The 21,707-nt window shown below is 41.7% G+C and overlaps 1 long non-coding RNA gene across 1 annotated transcript; it reads right to left on the reverse strand.

The window, feature by feature from the left end:
* Positions 1 to 615: 615 nt before the first annotated feature.
* LOC138752711 (uncharacterized) lies at positions 616 to 20,652 on the reverse strand. The gene is made up of 4 exons (XR_011350864.1): positions 20,572 to 20,652; positions 19,971 to 20,048; positions 3,758 to 3,950; positions 616 to 832 (listed from the first exon to the last, which is right to left on the reverse strand). It is a non-coding gene; the product is annotated as an uncharacterized lncRNA (long non-coding RNA).
* Between the last annotated feature and the right edge of the window lie 1,055 nt (positions 20,653 to 21,707).

Consider the following 21,707-nt stretch of genomic DNA (forward strand, 5'->3'; position numbering starts at 1 on the left):
ATGGGGTCCCTTGTCCTGTGGCAGCCCCCACCACATGGCCAGCCCAAACATAATGTCCCCAGGGACTTAGACTTGTCATTACGTATTTGTGAGAAGGGGCGCACACTGGACGCCCCTGCAATGAACCTAAGGGGGGGCCCTACAGGGTCGTCAAGGATAATAGCTCCACCTTCGTCCTCAACATTGGTGGTAAGGAGGAGACTTTTACCATTGACTGTCTGAAACTGGCATATCTGGACTGTAATGAGCTGTTCTCCAATCATCCCCCAAGATGCAGGGGCAGACCACTCAAGGCTACGGACTATGACCCAATCGCAGTTCTGGGAGGGGGTTTGTGTAGCGGCCCATACACGGAGATGCAGACTGCCTGGAGGTGACACTGGTCATCCCAGGTGACCTACGCATGGCAGGAAGATGGGGAACTCTGCTGGGAACGCCGACCAATCCCAGGCCGGCACTCTGATGATGCGGGGCCCTGACGTCAGCACCCATATAAGCGTGACGGCCAGAGCAATAAACCAGTCTTGTTTTCCAAACCTTTGGAGTGTGTGTTATTCTTCTCCACACTCATGTAGCACAAACATTACAGCTTAATAAATCTGTTAGTATCAGGAAGAGAACATGGCCTGTTAATAGTTTCGGTGTAGATCACTCCTTCACTAGTCTGATCGAACTTTTCTTCTAGATGCCAGTAAACCTTCTGTCCCATTTCATCACTGTGGTAGTTGATATACTAACACTGCGCGATATGAAAGCCTTAAAAATCAACATATAGTGCTGGGAGGATACAGCAGATGACTGCAACAAATGGCGAGGTACTCTTCATCAACATCTAAAGCAAGGTGAAAGAGAGATCTTGAGTCAGTTGGGGGAGTGGAGAGCTAAGCGAAGAGCACAGCGGACAACAATTCAATGTAACCCTACATTTGCAGCAACTGTGGCCTGCCTTTCCAAGGTCAGCCTCCATAGCCACAGTCGACATTGCTAAACAAACCAGTAACTACCAGAGGCGCGATACCAACAGACGATCGTGCCTAGAGAAAGACTAACACTAGTTGCAACGTGAAGTGATAGATTTGGTGGGGACATTAGCTGAGTCAGGTAGCATACCAGTCATATACAAGCATAAATCCTGGCAGTGTAAAATGAAGATTGCCTTTTTTTCCTATATCAGGATTATTTTTCAATCTATTCCTCTTGTAATTTGTGTACAAGCAATCACTTGATGTGAGTGCACATAAGATTCTAAGGTAAAGATGATAAAATATTTTTGTAGGTCACCATGAACAAGTTTCCACTCTGGATCTTTGTCCACCCCTTTCCTGCTTTCAGCCCACATGTTCCTGAAGCAGATCACTTCATTTGTGGTCAGAATATTCCCAATGCTCCTAAAGCAGATGGATCCTATTTTGGATGGAAAACAACAAGTGGACAGAATTGCCAACAAACTGACCACCTGCCACATCCTCCTGCTTATGGTCGGTAGAAGTGGTCAAAACTCAACACTGATCATGGCTCCAATTGACCCCTGAATGTGGACAGATGGGGTGGGGAATGGTGACCCAGGCACAACTTCTGTGTCAATACTGGGTCGCAGATGAGGCAAAGTAATAATATTTGAACTTAATAAAATCCCCTATTAACTATCAAAGTTCGAGACTAGCTGGGGCATAAAAACTGAGATATGCAAGTCTATAAAGTAAAAAAAATGGAGTTATTCAAAAAGAGCCTTTAAGTGTCTATTGAAAACAATTGGTTTGATTTATGATTGTATATTTTGCTTTAAAACCTTGGGCTTTTCGCAACAAACATCATTATTTTTAGCTTTTGGTTAGACTCAATGACCTGGAATTTCCCCTGAGCGTTCACCACTCATCTAACCACAATTACCTTTCAGCTACTACACTCAGTGCTTGGCGAAGGACACGAAACACAATTGGCAAGAATTTCCTGAACAAAACCCTCTCCAACCTGATGATGAGATGCAAGCACAAGGCAGAACTTCCAATGTTAAGTCCCACAAAAATGGCATGACTGCAAAAATTAAGCCACACACTCAGTCTGAAGTAGCTGCTGGAAACCTGATTGGATGTTTAGGAATGAGTATTTCTGACACTCAAGAATTGTTACAAGTTACACTAACTATTGGAAAATATAAAATTATTTTAAAAATACTTAAAATGAACAAGGTTATGTTTTTATCCCAAATTTCCTGTGGAATTAAAATAGATATTTTAAATGATCTAAAATTTACCTATTTTCTTCATAGCCATTCCTCTCAGATGAAATGAAATGAATCATTGTCCCTCTTTTGAGCAAGGTTTCAGTGGAGATTTCCAAGGCAACCTTTGGGAAACTGCAGGGACTTTTTCCCTCAGGAGTGGTTCAGTGATGGCCATGTCACCATTAATATCACTTTTGTAGGAGTCCAAAACTTCCTGTCAGCTATAGGAATAAATATAGTTTTGTAACCCTTTTGCAGAAATATCTGGCCATTGTGAAGGAGCACTTCTACTTTCAAAGTTTGTCTTGTTTTCACTCTCACTTGATAACCTTGTTAACTTCCAATTTATTCGTTGGGAACGAAGACTACTTTAAGACCTGCACATCTGGTGACATGAATTCAGCTATGCTCTGCACACTGTTTAGCTTATTAATTCCTTTGGAAATATTGGAAAACTACATGCTCCATCAGTGACCCTGCTTTCCTTCAATTTATTGACCAACTCAAAGACCAACCTTGGTCTAAAAGAGACCTAAAAATGTGCAATTTATCAGTCAACACAGTTTTTTACTAATCCTTGTTTCCATAAATTTAGTCACAGATGTATGTCAGAAACACTCCCCAAGCTTTCCAGAGTTGCTGCTTTCTACAACATTAACGTTAACATGCAATCATTGAAAAAGGTTTGAGAGCCATTCACACTCGGTCATTATTTTCTCAGGCACACCTTTAAATCAGCAGCTCAGCTCGAGCAGTACACCACTTTTGGAGAAGCTGCTACATGTTCTGCAATGACAGAGAGTGAAGGGAACATGGCAGAGCTGTCTAGCTCTTGAGGTGTACACAAAGTTAGTCGGCCCTGTCACTGACACAATTTTAAACACTTCTCATTCGTGCAAATTAGGAGACAAACATGTTCATCTTCATTCATACATCACCATTGTCTTGTGTATGCGTGTCAGGGTTGAAAAAGCCTGGGTCAAAACATGGTGAATAAAACCCTTTCCACATGAGAGTGGTGAATAATATTTCTGTCATTCTCAGTGATGGAAAACTAAACAGTGCAGAATAATTATATTTAAGTTTTAAGAGGCTTCAAAGTTGTAAAGGTAAAATTTGATAAAGTTTAAACCCTGCATTCACACTTCTATGAGTGGCAGAAGGCCTGCAGGCAAAATCCAGCTCTCGGTGTACTTCTTCCTTTAATTATAGACCAAACTGAGCCAAGTACTGGTCCCTCGAGCAAAAGTGGAATGTTTCCTCAGATCTGCGATGTATCATTATTCACTAGAGCAAGCTTGCAAGATCTCCCCATAGGCCAAGGAGGAAATGAAAAGTTCAATCTATGTGTCACAGAGTAAGTTTTGGTTGTTCATTCACTAAGCATTCGCCATAACCTATGTACTGTTCAGGGAACAAAGGTATCCTGGGCAATTTGAGGACCTTCCTGACACTGAGCGGATCGATTTGTCCTTCAATTCATGGTGAATAATAAGGCTGTAACCTCAGAGTTACTGTGCATCATGACCATACATTTTAATATTTCTATGTTTCTTCCTATGGTCTTCCTGCATCCACACACTGTCCTTGTTTGAGGGAATCCCAGGAGACAAGCTCTGAAGTCTCTGTCAATGTTTCTCTGACCACCAGTTCACTCTATAAAGCCCTCTTAGAGTTCTTCTGTCAGTGAAGGCACATTCAAGAGTAAAGTTCAGCTAGGGAAAATCTGCAAACAAAAGGTGGCTTTGATTTGTATTCAGTGTGAGAATATATTTTTTTAACTTTGCGATTCAATTTTTTCTTATTTACAAAACTTCTAAACATTTTATAATTAAATAAATTACCACATTGATAAATAAAATCAGAAAACTAAAGAGCTAAAGATGCAAGAGACTGAGAGTTTATCATATCACCAAAAAGTTTGTATCCACATGATTGGAGGAGTGGTAAAATCTGGAAAAAGAGAGAAGAAAGAAGAAAACTTAACTTGTAGGATTTTCAACAAGAATGAAGAGAACAAAACTAATAAAAAGAAATAAGCTTGTTTTCCTTACAAATCAAAGCAGGGGAAATTACAATGGGGGAGCTAGAAAATAACAGAGGTGCGAAACAAATATTTTGCATCAGTCTTCACAGTAGAATAGAAAAGTACCAAAGTTTAAATCGAAATTAAAATAAGTAATATTAGCAAAGAAAATGTCTTGACAAAATTAATGGAATTTAAATGCAAGATTTCAGACAGTATGATGTTCTAAAGCAAGTGGCTGAGAAGGTGATGAATGCACTGGTTACAATCTTCCAAAACTGCTTAAATCCTAGAAAGGATCTCTGTTTTTTAAGTAGGGGCTTAGAATTGAGGTTGGCTCATTTCCACTCCAGAGCTGTTATTTCTAAAGTGACATGAGGTCAACATGGGATATGCTGGTAAGGCAGAAGGCACTTGATTGGACAGTTGGGTGGGTAGCTTAGGATTTGATAGATCCCTTCTGTTTCCTGCCTTCAGATGCTTAGAAGAAAGGGGCTCAAAACGTTCTGTTTCCTGTCTCAGATGTTCCTTCTCCTTATTGATTGGTCACCAGCTTGCGATTCACGAGTCAGTGAGGGTGTCCATTGCTTCCAGAGTTACCCTCAGTCATGGGGAAAGTTGCAGAAGCAATAATCAGGGACAAAATGAGCAACAATTTGGAAAGTAGTTTGATTGGAGAAAGCAGGTAAATTGGATCAAACTAACTTGACAGAACTTTCAAATGATCAACGCCTAATAAAGGCTCAGCAATGCAGCCTTGATTTTATATTCTGGTCCTCATAAAATTAATGATAACATAGTATTTGCCTTCTTTAACCAACTTTCCAACTTTTATACTCATTGACACAGCTGAAAGCAAGAATGCCAAATGCCTTGTTTACCACTCTATCTAATCCAGGGGTGTCAAATTCAAATTCACAGAGGGCCAAAATTAAAAACTTGGACTAAGTCGAGGGCCGAACTAAATATTTATTGATAATTTTCAATAACATCTGCCTGTTTTCTCTTCTTTCAACATATGTAATGTTAAACTTTTTCTTATTAAAATAAATGTTTAATAATAGTTTTGGATAAACTCTTTCCAGATGCATTAACAAATGAGAAATAAAATATTCAATAAATAATATTTCTCTATAGAGGATTTGTCAAATGTTGCTAGTGTGCTGTTGAATAGTATAATCTGAGGGCTATTGAGAATTTGGGAGAATAACATGATTCCTGAAACAATCAAATGGGTGACTGATTGTGGGCATGAACTCTTGCAGGGTTATTTGCCATGCCCTTTTTCCATTGGTACAGATATCCTTTGATTGACACACTTTTCAAGTTTTATGCCTAATGAGCTTGTATCCAGGTGCAGGACCATTTTTAACCAGGAATATAATTATCACTGTGACATGAAACTATTGGAAGATCGTTTTATCCTGAGATTAAAGTTCATAATACTTACTCAGGCCTGTGTGCGGGAGGGCGGGGTTTGCGGGCGATCGGGTTGGACAACGACAGTGCGGGGGCATCGGCTCTCGCTGCAGGGCGGCATCTCGGCGGATCAGCGGCCCCGTCACCGTGAGTCGCGGGTCGGACTACGGCAGGGAGCGGGAGTGGGCAACGGTCCTGGCGAGGTCAGGCCCCCCCTGAGTTTCTGCCGGACCCCTCTTGACCTGCTGAGTTTCTCCCAGACCCCCCTTGACCTGCTGAGTTTCTGCCGGACCCCCCTTGACCTGCTGAGTTTCTCCCGGACCCCCCTTGACCTGCTGAGTTTCTCCCGGACCCCCCTTGACCTGCTGAGTTTCTCCCGGACCTCCCTTGACCTGCTGAGTTTCTCCCGGATTCCCCTTTGACCTGCTGAGTTTCTCCTGGACCCCCCCTTGACCTGCTGAGTTTCTCCCGGACCCCCCTTGACCTGCTGAGTTTCTCCCGGATCCCCCTTTGACCTGCTGAGTTTCTCCCGGACCCCCCTTGACCTGCTGAGTTTCTCCCGGACCTCCCTTGACCTGCTGAGTTTCTCCCAGACCCCCCTTGACCTGCTGAGTTTCTCCCAGATCCCCCTCCCCTTGACCTTCTGAGTTTCTCCCGGACCCCTCCCCCTTGACCTGATAAGTTTCTCTCGTACCACCCTTTAACCTGCTGTGTTTCTCCCGGATCCCCCTTTTCTTTCCGTGCCGGTGTCCCAGGACCTTTCCAGGGCAGTCTCCGCACTCAGGACCGCGCTGGGATCCCGGTCAGCGGTGGAGGAGCAGGTGAGCGCAGCTAATCCCGATCCAGCCCACGCCACTCCCGAGATTGGTGGGGGATTCCACACTACCTGCCCGACTAGCCTCGCTCTTCACGTGTACTCCGGGCACCCGCCGCTGGTCCGGTGGGAAGGCGCAGGGCGGCCGGCGGCCAGCGCCCCCATCACCCGGCGGGGAGCCCCAATCTTCCCTCCGGCGTCCCGACTCCATCTGCAGCTCCATGAAATGCTGTGCCTCTGGGGTTCCGGGCGCTGGGAAGCAGCCTTGGCTTCCCCTGACACTGGCCGGGCCGCGCTGCGGTGGGGGGGTGGGCGGGGGGACATGACAGCGTGTTTATAAAACCACCCACCACTACTTTTCAAGGACCAGGATTTTTCTCTCTCTCTCTCTCACCCTGGGACACAGCGGTAACTGTGCATGCGCTATACTGGCGCTGCGGCCAGCGGGCCACCTCTAATGCATTGTTGATATGATCTTGCGGGCCAAATATAATTATATCGCGGGCCAAATTTGGCCCGCGGGCCAGAGTTTGACATGTGTGATCTAATCTATGGGCTTGCAACATGAATAAAAGATAAGAGAATGAGTATCACACATATGCAATGAAACTCCCACCTGCAAAAACACACACAGGCACTTCATGAAGAAACAAAAATAACTACAATTGTAAACAATTAATCAAATTTAAAAGAGGCCACAGCTGGTGTGTCATGTACATTTCAAGGCATACTATTTTAGGAAAATTATAAGGTCTCTGTGCAGGTGCTGTTATGTGGATTGTGGAGAAGCACATGGCCTCCCTGCCTATCTGCAATATTGTGGATTGCGGTGATCATGTGTCTTCCCGGTCTGAAACTTATTCAGAAGTCACATTACCTGTCAATCAAGGTGGGACTCCAGCCACCTTGCCATTGGCTTATTTAAATTACCAAAGGTTATTATTGACTGGGTGCCCAGATCAGAACTGTATATAACATCAACGCACAGCACATTCTTGCCCTCTGCCTCATGATCCAAGCCCCAGACATCACTCCAAGCCAGGTATCACAGGTAAGGTGTGCACTACACTTAAGCTGAGCCATTGTACTGTGATAGCACGTAGAGTATAGGCAGCTACTCGTATCGGAATCCAACCTGGGTCCAATGCGAATGTCTTATATAGTTGCTTAGTAGTAGAGTAGGGGATGGCAGGTGAGGTCTGGGCCTGATGTGCACTCATCTAGGGAATGTGCACGCGTAATACATCGCTTCTCCTTTCTCAATGTAGTGATTGCCACGTGGACACTGTCTGGCTTCCCAAGAAAGAGGTCACTGAAAATGGCCTCTTCTACATTACTGCATCCAAAGCAACACCTTCTTGTGGTGTCCCCCATTTTCACTGAGTTTGCTACATCATGGCGCGACCAAGTGCCCAGCGATATAACTGGATGGGTAGACTGGGCTCGTTAGCCTTGGTTGGCAGCCAGCCTAAGAGAAGGACAACTCTGATTTCAAACCCAGGCAGATGGGGCTTGTTAGCCTCGTCAGACCATTCATCTAGGAGAAGGACACTCTGACGTAACACCTACAACCTGAAGACGTGGCTGTTACCATCCCAGCTTGCTAGGCCGTGGCAGATAAACCCTGGGTGTAAAGGGTGGGGCCAGTACTGCACATACCGTTCTCCACCTAAAAAATCCATTGTGTAGGCTTGAAGGACATGCCCATGTCTATGATCCTTCCTGGATCTTCATTCGCAAAGCCAAGCCATATAACCATATAACCATATAACCATTTACGGCGCGGAAACAGGCCATGTCGGACTTTCGAGTCCGTACCGGTTCACTAGAACAACTCCACTAGCTCAAACTTCCCGCTCACCACCAATTATCCTCCAACCCCCTCACCGCCATGTACACATCCAACCTTCTCTTAAATGACAGAAGGGACCCTGCCACAACTATCTCATGAGTGGAGTAATTAAATATCATTTGACATTCTCCCCTCTTTGTCTCCGACGTGTTCATTAAAGTTACCTGTGATTGTAACACTTGTATCCTGATTCATCTCTCTGTGAACTCACCGAACTTAATACTCTTCCAAACACAACAGATGTAGAAGTGATTTATGAGAATGATTCCAAGAATAAGGAACTTCATTTACATGTATGAACGACAGATGCTCAGTTTGGTCTCTTTGAGAGAGAGGAAATGTAAGAGGAAGTAAAAGCAGTCTAAGAAAGCTGGATAAGTATCAGAAAGTATAACATTTCCAAGGCTATTGAGAGAGGGATTAGCTGGCTTGTACTTTCATGGAGGTACAATAGGCTTGATGGGCCTAATAATCTCCATTGATGTTCTAACTATTCTGTGGCTCCATTAACACATCCTTGAAGCATTGCCTCAATCTCTTTGCTTCAGCAGAGTTTGGGAGCAGAGTTCTTGTTTCTGATGTCTGGTATGACAATAAAGCCCAAACAGCAGCACTGCCTGTCTTGTCATACCCTCAGTGTTCGGGAATTTGTCTTGGGAGAGGATGCTGATTTTGCTTTACTCATTTTGTCAATGGACTTAGAACATTTTTTGGACACAGTGCCTCCACAGGGCTTAAAATTAGCATGTTTACCACCATGCTAAATAGCTTAATGCATATCTCAGAAGCATACAGGAGGGAAAAGGACATGACTGCTCAATAAACTATGTACGTTTGCAGTCTTTTTTAAAATTTTTATTACATCGTAGAAGCCCATTCTGGGCATTGAAACCTGTGTCGCCCAATTACACCCAGTTAAACTACAACCCTCTAAGTTTTTGAAGTGTGATGCATGCCAACTGTCAGGACAAGAATAAACTCGAGAGGATTGTTAACTAGGTCTGCAACATCACAGACACCAGACTTCACTCCATTGAGGACATCTGCATGAGGCGGTGTCTTAAAAAAGCAGCCTCTCTCCTCAAAGACCCCACCACCCAGGCCATGCCCTCTTCACTCTGCTACCGTCGGGAAAAAGGTACAGGAGCCTAAAAACGAGCTCTCAATGACAAGAACAACTTCTTCTCTGCTGCCATCAGATCCTGAGTAATCAATGAGCCAAAGACTGCCTTACTTTTTGTGCGCTGTTATTGTTTATTTTATTGATGAATACTCCTATTTTCAGTTTGCCATCCCCTGCTCTGATGTGACAGCTGCCACAGTCATCAAGGCCCTGTGCAGTCTCTTCACTCTATTTGGCTTCCCCAGCTACATCCACAGTGACCGGGGGTCCTCCTTTATAAATGATGAGCTGCACAAGTACCTGTTGGTTAGAGGCATTGCCACGAGCAGGACCATTAGCTACAACCTCCAGGGGAACAGGCAAGTGGAAAGGGAGAATGCTATGCTCTTGAAGGTCGTCCTCCTGGCCTTGTGATCTATGGGCCTTCCAATCTCCTGCTGGCAAGAGGTGCTCCCGGAGGCACTTCACTACATTAGGTCCCTTCTATGTACTGCCACAAATGCCACACTGGATGTTTTCCTTTCCCAGGAAATCTGTGATGGGGGCGATAATGCTGGAGCAGCTGACATCCCCAAGGCCAGCCTACTCTGGAAGCATATGAGGTGCCATAAGCCCTATCGTCTGCTTTAAAGGGTCCATTTCCTCCATGCCAACCCCCAAAATGCCTACGTAGTGTATCCTGATAGACACGACAACACTGTCTCCATTAGGGATCTGGAGACCTCCACTGATCACCGCACATCCCCCTCTCTCCTGACCACACAAACGATGCTCCTGAACCATATGGTATCCTGCCTCTTCCTCTACAGAGGATACACCAAACTCGTTGTTGCTTACCCACTAGCACAGCACCAAAAAGCACATACTGACACCTGAGACTGTCCATGACCTCGCCAGTGCACTGCAGCCACAAGCAGTACTGCGATGGTCCCAACGAATGAGCTACACCACCTGAGCGACTTAATTTGTGAGTTTGTAAGCAAAACTTCACCCTGCTGGACTCTTTTTAAAAAAAATATGTGGTGAATATAGTAAACCACTGTTGGATATATTTATCTAGTCAGGCACACCCACTGGTTGGCTGTACCTGTGGCCCCTCCCACAGGCTCCTGTATAAAAGTGACCTCCTCAGTGCAGTACAGTCGAGCAGTATGGATGTGACTTTGTTCTTTAGTGAATAAAAGCCTATTGGTTATGGGGAAAAGACAGGGAGGTGGAGCTGAGTCCATGGGCCAGATGGTCATCTCCTGCTTCTATTTCTTATTTCTAATCTCTCATGAAATATAAACTGACTGAGAAAGAAAGAAAATAACTGTAAAGTCTGTTCTGGTTAAAAAGTATATAAAAAGTTCAGTTGCTATCATTTAAATGCTTTGAATTTCTTTACAACATTTATCCTTACTTCTCTCACACTCCTGGGGATATGGATATTTACCAATCAGACATCCAAAGTATAAGAAATCAATGAACTAGAACTGTTACCCTAGGATTGCATTACTCTGTGAAAGAATAGATAATAGAGGTGTACAGTGCATAGCTATTCTTCTCAATCAATTAACTACAAAAGCATTAAAGGAGTGGAATTCACTGAATGCTCAAATTGCCACAGTAAAATTCATCACCAGCCACTGGAAAACTTGCATTAGCTGAATGTTATGCTCCACCAGGTAATAGGTCTGAGCATGAGAAACAAGATTTTTATGACAAGCTGACTGATGGTTTATATATAGCCACATATCAAATCATGATCAACTTCTGGTCACTGGAGATGAGAATTGAAAAACTGGGACAGAAAGCTTGACATTTGAAGAAGGAATCGGTGCATGCAAACACTGATAAGGTATGGGAAAATAGAAAAGGATTGTTCTGATAAATATTAATAATCGGTGAACCTGTTTTACACATGAAAATATACAGATTATTATGTTGATATTTCTAAAAAGTATGACTAAAAATCAGAACTAAGTGGTGGAAATCTCTGAAAAACAGTTGATCATCTCAAGAATCAGGCATGAGAAGTGACCAAGTCCTTGGTACAAAGCCTTGGTCAATATATGGCTTAGAACCCTTGACTGCCCATATGATGTCAACAGATTGAAAAATCCACTTACAAGAAAAGAGTTCCATCTATAGCAGGAAAACAGATGGAGAAGTGGAACCAATTTAAAAGCCATGATCTAAAAGTTGTTCTCGGCTGCAGGCTTCTTGAAATCTAATGATTAGCCAATAGGGATGGAATGTAATTGAGGAATGAGAAAAGATCAGGAATTGAATTTGGAAGGGAACTCTTTAGAGATCCTTATATGATGCCAAAGGATGGAAGGATAAAACCGATATAAACTTGTAAAAGGAGCAGAGAGAAAGCAGCTGCACTGAATTCCATTAAGACGACAAAAGTTAATAAAACAACCATGCATACAATCAGTTTCCATGGCAACAGTTCTTGCCTGTCTTGATGAGAGTTCTCTACATAATAAAGGACAAGTGTTTCTTGTTGTTTTCTGGCTGAAATCAGTGATGAGATCACAGCAGTAGGTTTCGTAGATTCTCACATTGAGAAGAGGAACAGCTTGAGGAGTAGTCTTCTCCCGTGGGGGATTGGGAGAGCTTAAAAGATAGCTTAGTCAGAGATCGCCTCTGTTGGGGAAGGACCAGAGGGGAGGTTGGACCAGGTCAGAGTGGGCAGTGGACATGAAGCTCCACCCCCACAGAGCTTGCCCCCACAATGCTCCCTCCAGAGTCACTGTGAATCACTGACAGGGTAACATCACCAAACTTTGCCTCATCACTGCATACTTGAGCAGGTGCTTCCTGCTCCATGCACTCCGATCCTTCCAGGAGGGTAAAGGCTTCCTGGACTGTTTTCCCAGTTTCCAGTCCCATGAGGGACAAGACCACCCTCTAAGGTCTGGGCATGCAATGGTGACTAAATAACCCATTAAGGCACCAGTCACCTTCATGTTCCCTGAAAGGAGGTGTTCACAGGCACCCCCATAGATAACCATGATCAATACCTGCTCCCTAACAACCTGTGTCCCAATGCCAGCCATTCAGCCCCATTCTAGGAGGGCAGGGAACCTGGCCAAGACCACAGACATTACCTGTTGCCATAGGGTGGTGCCATCATCAACCCCTTCAGACAGCACCCATAAGGCATTGATAATCATTTGTTGACCAGAGAGACCACACAGAGTGCTCACTTCTCTATGAGAGAGAAGGAAATTGGGGGCCCCCTCATCCCATAGGCATAGCAGTGACATGGCTAGTTTTTTTGCCTGACCGCTGGTGGTATTGGTCCCCTAGCCCAGTTATGTCCTTGGTGGAGAAGTCCCAGGACTCTATAATTTCACAAGAGACTACATACATGTCCACTTAGGTTCCCCTATTTTTGGCTACCTCCCCACTTTGTGGTGTTGGCAAGGTGCCCTCATGTCACACCTGGGACCACATGGCCACTGGTCGGGCTTGCAAAGGCTCAGGCACACAGTGGGGAGGACGTGTCATAGGACTCAATTTCCTCATAATCACCACAATCCATCCACACATACCCATCTTCCAACCACATGTCGATCTTCTCCCCCCACTGGACAATGGTTTGGACATTCCCTGGGTCAAGCTGTGAGCCAGACCTGTGAGCTGCTTGTAGCTGCTGTTTTTCAATCAGCTTGCCTTTTATCTCCCCATCTTTCTGTGCACCCTGATTATTTAACTTGGACATGATACCCCACTGGCACCCAAGTAGGAATATCAGTAACCGTAAGGCTCCCCCACAACTCCCCACCCCAGCCTCAGGAAACCCAGTAACTCCAGGTGGGAGACCGCATGGTGTCCTATCTTCTCTCTATGGGGGTCCAACCTGTCGACCCAATCAACCGGCATGGCATGGCTTGCCAGACATGTTGCCAAATGGTTGAACCCCTGATGGTTATCAGTCCACCTGGGGATTTTATAATCTGACCCTGGGGTCCTTTCCCGATCTGTGGGTCACTTCCTGCAGTCCTTGCTGGTGAGCAAGTACACAATCACACATATACCCAACAGGAAGCCCCCCCCCCCACACACACACACTCACTTATTAACAGATGTTCCACTTTCACATGGTTAAGACTCCACATGTGTCCAGCCAAAACTCTGAACCCTGCTCGCAGTTGCCAATTGTCATGTTGGGAGGAGTATCAGGTTCGGTGGGTTCACAGAGAGATGAGTCTGGACACAAGTGTTACAATCACACATAACTTTAATTAGCACATGGGAGACAAACAGGGGAGAATGTTAAGTGGTACCCGATTACTGTTTCACAAACAATGATGTAGACATTCACCTCGGACCTAGGTTGGACTCCAATAATAGTGAACTTATTCTTGATACAATCACACACTTGAGTACACACACTACAAACAGGGACTCTTACACACATCCATTTTCCTGTACCAACATGAGTGCAGCTCTCTACAAATACTGATCTATCGCAGTACTATGGCTCAACTTTTTTTTTTTTTTTTTAATTTTTTATTTTTCACACCATAAATCACAATAGCCATGATATACACTTTTTCTTTTCCACACATTTACAGTGACTTTTTCTCCCTCCCCCCTCCCTCCTCCCAAGCCACCCCCCCACCCCCCCCCTCTCATCCATTTTAGGTATACAATCTAGGTTGCATTAATTCAGTTAGACAATGTTGTCATTCAACAAAAATACACCAGAAATTCTACTGAGTCCATTCTTTTCTTTTCTTCTCCTTCCATCAACTTAGGTAATGTTTGTTCCCGGTAGGTTTTCGCTATTGTATTTAATGTAAGGCTCCCATACTTGTTCGAATATTTCAATATTATTTCTTAAACTATATGTTATTTTTTCTAATGGAATACATTTATTCATTTCTATATACCATTGTTGTATTTTCAAATTATCTTCCAATTTCCAGGTTGACATAATACATTTTTTTGCTACGGCTAGGGCTATCTTGACAAATCTTTTTTGTGCATCTTCCAAGTCAATTCCAAATTCTTTATTTTTTATGTTACTTAGGAGAAAGATCTCTGGATTCTTTGGTATATTGTTTTCTGTTATTTTATTTAATATCTGATTGAGATCATCCCAAAATTTTTCTACTCTCTCACATGTCCAGATTGCATGAATTGTTGTTCCCCTTTCTTTTTTACATCGAAAACATCTATCAGATACTGTTGGGTCCCATTTATTTAACTTTTGCGGTGTAATGTATAGTCTGTGTAACCAATTATATTGTATCATATGCAGCCTCGTATTTATTGTATTTCTCATCGTTCCAGAGCATAACTTCTCCCATGTTTCCTTTTTTATCTTTATATTTAAATCTTGTTCCCATTTTTGTTTAGTTTTACCATTTGTTTCCTCATTCTCCTTTTCTTGCAGTTTAATATACATATTTTTTATAAATCTTTTGATTAACATTGTATCTGTAATCACATATTCAAGGTTACTTCCCTCTGGTAAACTCAAGTTGCTTCCTAATTTATCTTTCAAGTAGGATCTCAGTTGGTAATATGCCAGCGCTGTATCTCCAGTTATATTGTACTTATCTCTCATTTGTTCAAAGGATAAGAATCTACTTCCTGAAAAACAATTTTCTATTCTTTTAATCCCTTTTTTTTCCCATTTTCTAAAGGCAAGGTTGTCTATTGTAAAAGGGAGTAGCTTATTTTGTGTCAATATTAGTTTTGGTATTTGGTAATTTATTTTATTTCTTTCTACATGAATCTTCTTCCATATATTGAGGAGATGGTGTAATACTGGAGAAGTTCTATGTTGTACCAATTTTTCGTCCCATTTATATAATATGTGTTCAGGTATCTTTTCCCCTATTTTATCTAATTCTAGTCTCGTCCAGTCTGGTTTTTCCCTTGTTTGATAAAAATCTGATAGGTACCTTAATTGTGCGGCTCTATAATAATTTTTGAAGTTTGGCAATTGTAAGCCTCCTTGTTTATACCATTCTGTTAATTTATCTAGTGCTATCCTCGGTTTCCCCCCTCTCCATAAAAATCTCCTTATTATTTTCTTTAACTCTTTGAAGAATTTTTCTGTCAGTTGTATTGGCAATGCCTGAAATAAGTATAGTATCCTTGGAAAAATGTTCATTTTAATACAGTTTATCCTTCCTATCAGTGTTAGTGGTAACTCTTTCCAATGCTCTAAATCGTCCTGTAATTTTTTCATTAGTGGATTGTAATTGAGTTTATATAATTGGCCTAGATTTTTGTTTATTTGCACACCTAGGTATCTTATTGCCTGCGTTTGCCATCTGAATGGGGATTCCTCCTTAAATTTTGAGAAATCCGCGTTATTCATAGGCATTGCTTCACTTTTATTTACGTTTATCTTGTATCCCGACACTTCTCCATATTCCTTCAATTTCTTATATAGTTCTTTTATTGATAGTTCTGGTTCTGTTAAGTACACTATCACATCATCCGCAAACAGACTGATTTTATATTCCCTGTCTTTTATTTTTATTCCTTTTATATTATTATCTCTTCTTATCGATTCTGCTAGTGGTTCTATAGCTAGCGCAAACAATAATGGTGATAGTGGGCATCCCTGCCGCGTTGACCTGCTTAAGTTAAATTGCTTTGATACATGTCCATTTACTGTCACTTTCGCTAACGGTCCCTCATATAATGCTTTAATCCAATTAATAAACTTCTCCGGTAAACTGAATTTTTGCAATACTTTGAACAAGTAATTCCATTCTACTCTGTCGAAGGCCTTCTCTGCGTCTAAAGCAACTGCTACTGCCGGTGCTTTATTTCCTTCTACTGCATGAATTAAGTTAATAAATTTACAAATATTGTCTGTTGTGCGTCTTTTTTTGATAAATCCAGTTTGGTCTAAATTTACCATTTTCGGTACCTGTTCTGCTAATCTGTTCGCTAATAGTTTAGCTATTATCTTATAATCTGTGTTTAGCAGAGATATTGGTCTATATGACGCTGGTGAGAGTGGATCTTTCCCTTGTTTTAGTATCACTGTAATTATTGCTGTTTTACATGAATTTGGTAAGTTTTGTGTCTCATCAATCTGGTTGATTACATCCAGGAGGGGCGGTATTATTAGGTCTTTAAATGTTTTGTAGAATTCTATTGGGAGTCCATCCTCTCCTGGTGTCTTATTATTTGGTAAATTTTTTATTATCTCTTGTATTTCTACTGTTCCAAATGGTTCTGTTAATTTATTTTGTTCCTCTATTTGTAGTTTTGGTAGTTCAATTTTAGTCAAAAATTCATCTATTTTCCCTTCTTTCCCTTCGTTTTCGGTTCGGTATAATTGTTCATAGAATTCTCTGAAGTTTTCCTTAATTTCTTTTGGATTATATGTAATTTGTTTGTCTTTTTTCCTTGTTGCCAATACCATTTTCTTAGTTTGCTCTGTCTTAAGCTGCCATGCTAAGATTTTGTGTGTTTTTTCACCTAGTTCATAATATTTCTGTTTTGTCTTCATTATATTCTTCTCCACCTTATATGTTTGTAATGTTTCATATTTTATTTTTTTATCCGCCAATTCTCTTCTTTTGGTTGTTTCTTCCTTTATTGCTAATTTTTTTTCTATGTTTATTATTTCCCTTTCCAACTGCTCTGTTTCCTGATTATAGTCCTTCTTCATCTTGGTTGCATAACTTATTATTTGCCCTCTAATGAATGCTTTCATTGCGTCCCATAGTATAAACTTATCTTCCACTGATTCCGTATTTACTTCAAAGTACATTTTTAGTTGTTTTTCAATAAATTCTCTAAAATCCTGTCTTTAAGTAGCATGGGGTTTAATCTCCATCTATACATTCTTGGAGGGATGTCCTCTAGCTCTATTGCCAATAACAGGGGTGAGTGGTCCGATAATAGTCTAGCTTTATATTCCGTTTTCCTAACTCTCCCTTGAATGTGGGCTGATAACAGGAATAGGTCTATCCTTGAGTATGTTTTATGTCTAGTCGAGTAGTATGAGTATTCCTTTTCTTTTGGGTTTTGTTTCCTCCATATGTCCACAAGTTTCATTTCTTGCATTGATTTAATTATAAATTTGGTTACTTTGTTCTTCCTGTTAATTTTTTTCCCCGTTTTATCCATATTTGGATCCAAATTCAGATTGAAATCCCCTCCTATTAGTATGTTCCCTTGCGTATTAGCTACCTTCAAAAAGATATCTTGCATAAACTTTTGATCTTCTTCGTTAGGTGAATATATATTAAGTAGATTCCAAAGCTCTGAATATATCTGACATTTTATCATAACATATCTCCCTGCTGGATCTATTATTTCCTCTTCTATTTTAAATGGCACATTTTTGCTAATTAATATAGCCACTCCTCTTGCTTTTGAATTATACGATGCTGCTGTTACATGTCCTACCCAATCTCTCTTTAATTTCTTGTGCTCCAATTCAGTTAAGTGTGTTTCTTGGACAAATGCTATATCTATTTTTTCCTTTTTCAGTAAATTTAGTAGTTTCTTCCTTTTAATTTGGTTATGTATTCCATTAATATTTAGAGTCATATAGTTCAGCGTAGCCATTTTATATTTTGTTTATCTTCTCTTTCCGTTTTTCCATCATTACCTTTCCTCCTTTTCCATTTCTGTTTTCTTATTTTCAACTCTTTACCAGACAACATTCCTACAACATCCAACATTTTCCTTATTCTCCTATTTCTATCTTCTTTATCCCCAATCTCCCCTTCCCCTCCTGAGTTGCCCTTTAACTATGGCTCAACTTCAGTGTAACATAACATAACAATTACAGCACGGAAACAGGCCATTAGGCCCTTCTAGTCCACACCGAACCAAACACCCCTTTCTAGTCCCACCTCCCTGCACAATGCCCATAACCCTCCATCTTCTTCTCATCCATATACCTGTCCAACCTTTTCTTAAATAATACAATTGACTCCGCCACCACTATTTCTCCCGGAAGATCATTCCACACGGCTACCACTCTCTGAGTAAAGAAGTTCCCCCTCATGTTACCTCTAAACCTCTGCCCCTTAACATGTGCTCTTGTTTTAATCTTTCCTCCTCTTAACGGAAATAGTCAATCCACACTGTCTATCCCTTTCATAATCTTAAATACTTCTATCAAATCCCCTCTCAACCTTCTACGCTCCAAAGAATAAAGACCTAATCTGTCCAATCTCTCCCTATACTCTAGATGCTTAAACCCAGGTAACATTCTGGTAAACCTTCTCTGCACTCTCTCCACTCTGTTTATATCCTTCCTATAATTAGGCGACCAGAACTGCACACAGAACTCCAAATTAGGCCGCACCAACGTCTTATACAATCTCAACATCACCTCCCAACTCCTATATTCCATGCAATGATTGATAAAGGCCAGCATACTAAAAGCCTTCTTCACCACCCTATTCACGTGAGTTTCTACCTTCAGGGAATGATGTACCGTCACTCCTAAATCTTTCTGCTCTTCTGTATTCCTCAATGCTCTCCTATTTACCACGTATGTCCTATTCTGATTCTTCTTACCAAAATGAAGCACCTCACACTTATCAGCATTAAATTCCATCTGCCATTTTTCAGCCCACTTTTCTAAGCAGCCCAAATCCCTCTGCAATCCTTGAAAACCTTCTTCATTATCCACTATTCCACCTATCTTAGTATCGTCTGCATATTTACTAATCCAATTTACCACCCCATCATCTAGATCATTAATGTATATAACGAACAACAATGGGCCCAATAAAGATCCTTGAGGCACACCACTGGTCACCGGCCTCCAACCTGACAGACAATTATCCACTACCACTCTCTGGCCTCTCCCTTTCAGCCAATGTTCAATCCATTTGACTATCTCAAAATTTATACCTAAAGACTGCACTTTCCTAACTAACCTTCCATGTGGTACCTTATCGAAGGCCTTACTGAAGTCCATATAGACAACATCCACTGCGCTACCCTCATCCACATTCAAAAATTTCAATCAGATTGGTCAAACATGACCAATAGTGCACACCTTACCCATGACACTTCCAGTGATGTCCACAGTAGAAACCTGGTCTGGGGCTTGCACCACAAGGAAGATAGAAGGAATGTGTTGTGCGTTGGTGTTATATACAGCACTAATCTGTGCTTCTAGCCAATAATGTCCCTAGGTGATTTAAATTAGCCAATGGCAAGGTGCACACTAATGGGTGATTGACAGGTGAAGTGAATTCTGAACAAGTTTCAGGCAGGGAGGGCATGTGACCATCCACAATACACACATTCCAGACAGGCAGGGAGGTCATGTCTCCTTCATACACAACAGGGGATTATCTCCATGAAGGACATTCTTAAAGAATCTTCAAAAAAGTTGAAATAGTTTGAATTTTGAAATAAAAAAGTGTTGATCGCTTTGCTGGGATCTTAATGCAGGAGTACCAAAAATCAACAGGAAATAGAGGAGCAGAGATGTAGACAAATCACAGAAAAATATAAGAGCAACATGCTACAGTAATAGGGAATTTCAAACTTCACAATACTAACCTGTATTTTCTTAGTATGAAAATCTCAGAAAGGGATCCTGGCCGCAAGAACAGTGGGAGACAATTTTAATGTTCATTGCTGTTTGGAAGTGGAGGAAAGGTTAAAATGGGCATATCAACAGTTTACCAGCAGCAATGGCAATTATTGAAAATAATTCTGAGACAATATAAAGCTGCATTCAGAAAGTCACAGGTTGATCCGGGTCAGTCAACTGCCAGAGGACCAGAGCTTTTCTGAGGACTTTCCTAAATTAAATACTTGTGATGATTTCCAACAAGTTTTAGTATTCCCTTCAGAGAATCTTGTAGTCAACAGGAGTTCAGAGCAAATGCAAAAAAAAACCTAAGTAGCTTGATTTAAAAGCACTGTAATAAAGATGGGCAGATTGGTAACATCGGACATGCAGCCTGATCTGAATAGCTCCCATATTTTCTGCTTTTATTTATGATATGCAGCATTTGCAGTTTCTTTTTTCTTCTTCTCCTCTGATTATGATGGTATAACCAACCAATGTTTTGGTTACAAATGCAAAATTTAAGATAAATCTCTCCACAACCAGATCAGACAAGCAAACAGCTGGATAGGACAATAGGTTCAGTACCTGGGGTTCAGAGTTTGTAAGTAGAGCAAAATGCTGTGGCAACTTTTCATGGGGGAAATCTCTGTCTCTCTGTTGATTTAGTGCCATCTGAAAGCACAAAGGTTGCCATGGAACCAAAGAAGGGAGTGCCAAAGCTTGTTAGCATGTGTGTATCGATACTGGCCTCATGCCTACAAATATCACAGGAGATTGCTGTCAATGAGGAAATGTGTTCCAAGGATTAAAAACTCAATGATTCATCGTGGCAGTGCAAGGACAGGTGAAATATAGAGGTGCACTGATTTGAAGAACTGATGTTTCAGGACTTAAACAATACTGAAAAGGCTGCATTTATTACCCATCCTAGTTGCCCTAGAAAGTGACAGGGAGCCAATTTTTCGGCTACTTTCAGAATAATATTGTGACCAAAGTGACTTTGACTCTATAATTTCAATGCTCCTCCAATTCTAACTTCTGTGCTTCTCTGAATTTCAGTAAAACTCAGAAATGCTGGAGGAATTCAGCAGGTCTCTCAGCTTCGCTAGGACACCGCGAGACCTGCTGAGTCCCTCCAGCATTTCTGTGCTTTTACTACAATCACACTATTTGCACTATTTTGTATTCACTCTTTTCTAAATTTCATCCTGGTTAGTCAATGTTGGGTCGGCAGCAAGTAGATAACAGGGCAGCACTTGATTGTGGGTATTAAGTCCACACGTCTCACAACTCCATTCTTTCATGGTGTTGTTAAGTCTCATTTTTATCTGTTCACTCAGCACCATTCCCATGGAAACGTCATGTCTGCTTGCAGATCTGGGGCTAACTTGGTCAATATGGATGGAAAAGATGGGCCAAAGGGCCTGTTTACACTGTAGAACTCTGACCCTGGGTAAACCCCTTCAAATCTGCTTCCACCAGTAACCAACTATCACTTGCTGCTAACTTGCCTGCAATCCTGATCAAATTTATGCAAAAATGGATAACTGCAAAAATAAGTTAGAATGTTAAATACATCTATTCGTCCCATAATTGCTACATCAGGTTTAGAAGCAATGACCTGCTTGTTAAAGACACTGCACTGATTGCTGAATTTCTGTCACCTCATATCACCTGGCAGTTTGATGGTTGGCTCTTAGTGCCAAGATGAAGATTTTGCT

Source organism: Narcine bancroftii, chromosome 2 (genome assembly GCF_036971445.1).
Source record: "Narcine bancroftii isolate sNarBan1 chromosome 2, sNarBan1.hap1, whole genome shotgun sequence".
Lineage (NCBI taxonomy): Eukaryota > Metazoa > Chordata > Chondrichthyes > Torpediniformes > Narcinidae > Narcine > Narcine bancroftii.